Consider the following 2132-nt stretch of genomic DNA (forward strand, 5'->3'; position numbering starts at 1 on the left):
TGTGAGGTTTTGACGAATCCCCATTCTTCCGTCCCCTTTGTCCCTGGCCTCCCAAAGCGTCAGGCCTCCTTGAACCTGAGTCTTGCAATTCAATAAGCCCCTTCCGCTTGGATGAACTCCGCTTGTTAGGCCCGCGAGGGACCCTATTACCAAATCTGACAGCTTCCAGCTCCAATAAGCCATCTCTGCTCCGAAAGTTTACATAAAGTGTGAGCATAAATAAGGCGTGAGGCTTTGCAATTCTAACAGAGGGTGGGGAACACCCTAGATCCAGGCTGTGCAACGAAAATATAATGGGGCCACGTATGGCGTTTTAGATTTCCTTGCAGTCTCCTCTTAAAAGTTAAAACAAGCTGCTGGCTTTATAGTTAAGAATATATTTTATTTAAGCTAAAAGATCCAAAATGTCATTTCAACACGCACTCAATATAAAAGCATGACTGAACTTCACTGTCAGTTTCTGTGCTGCCTTCACGGTGGGCTGTGCTCACAGCACATCTCAGCGTGACCCACACACACCTCAGTGCTCAACAGCCCCTGCAGGCCGGGGCAGTGGCCTAGGCTAACCGCGGTCCCCATGTCACCACAGCTCTGTGAACACATGTGCTGAGTGCCTACTGCACAGTGGGGTTTGAGCTGGACATTAGATACGGGGATAGTGGAAGTATTATAATTACTATTTTCATTATTACTATAGCTCGTATCTATTGAGCAGGTATGTCCCAGGCACTGTTTAAGTGTTTTGGAAATTTTAATCATCAAAACTACCCACTGAGGCAGGAATGATGATCCCCATTCCACAGGCACGGAGACTGAGTCACAGACTGGAACGGGGTGGGACTAGGGTTTGGATGTGGGCAGGCTGTCCTGGCCATCCTGGAGGAATGCAGTGAGAGACACGGCACACAGGAGGGCCAGCCAGTAAGGTGCGAGAAAGGATGTGGGTGGGTAAGGGACACCAGTGGGCGCTGCACTCGCCTGAAGTGGGAAGAAGCATTTCATGGAGCAGGCACCTCTGGGCTGAGTTTTTGTTTTGTTTTGTTTTTTTAAGAGAGGGAGAAGGAGAGAGAGACAGAAACATCAAGGATAAGAGAGAATCACTGATCGGCTGCCTCCTGCATGCCACCTACTGGGAATCAAGCCTGCAACTTGGCATGTGCCCTGGACTGGAATTGAACCTAGGACACTTCAGTCCACAGGCCAATGCTCTATCCACTGAGCCAAACCAATCAGGGCTCTGGGCTGAGTTTAGAAGGATGAACTAGAGTCAGCCATGGAGGAGGGGGTTGATGGTATTCCAGGGGAGACACCAGCCTGTGCAGGGCGCAGGGGGTGCACAGCCCTGAGGACCCGGAAGTCCCATGAGAAAACAGGAGAGCCACTCGCCCTTCCCGCCTGCTTCACCCTCTCCCTCTCCACAGCGCCCCTTGAGTGGCTCTCAGGACTAAAGGACTCATTTATATATGTTGGTGTGTGTCCACTTTCTTTTGAAAGATAAGTTAAAGTTCCAGATGCTGAGACATCTGGAGAATATGTCCCCAGGATAACGGTCTCCTGACTCAGCTCTTTATAGAACTACTAGGGGCCTGGTGCATGGAATTCGTGCACACGGGAGGGGGGGAGGGGTGCTGTTCCTCAGCCCAGCCTGCACCCTCTCCAATCTGGGACCACCACTGGCTCCTAACTTAGAGTGCCAGCGGGTCTTTATTTTTATTTATTTAATTTTTTTTAAGGGCTAAGTCTATGATTTTTAATTAAAACTGAACAACTGTCCGGGACAGGAATGACAGAGGACCCATCCTAGATGGATGGGATCCTGGGGGTGGAGAGTGGGGAACATTGTTGACACAGTTGTCAGAATTCAAATGGGGTCTGTGGATTGAACCTTAATACTGTTTGAATGGCGATTTCCTCACGTGGTTCGGTGGAGAATTGTTATGCAGGAGTGTCTGCTTTTGGGAAATACACAGGGGAGTATCCGGGCAGCCTGTCATGTGTAGAGCATGCTCTCAAACAGCTCAGAAAAAGACTGGGGAGCGGCGGCGCGGGCAGCTGGAGGAGGAGCGGCGGCGCCGGGCTTCTCCCCGCGGGGGCCCCCAGCATGGTTGACTATATTGTGGAGAATGACTATG

The 2132-nt window shown here is 50.6% G+C and overlaps 1 pseudogene; it reads left to right on the plus strand.

Annotated features, from left to right (window-relative positions):
* LOC102441581 overlaps positions 1–2132 on the plus strand; it is a 95616-nt pseudogene that overhangs the window by 90847 nt on the left and 2637 nt on the right.

Source organism: Myotis lucifugus, unplaced genomic scaffold (assembly GCF_000147115.1).
Source record: "Myotis lucifugus unplaced genomic scaffold, Myoluc2.0 scaffold_598, whole genome shotgun sequence".
NCBI classification, from domain to species: domain Eukaryota; kingdom Metazoa; phylum Chordata; class Mammalia; order Chiroptera; family Vespertilionidae; genus Myotis; species Myotis lucifugus.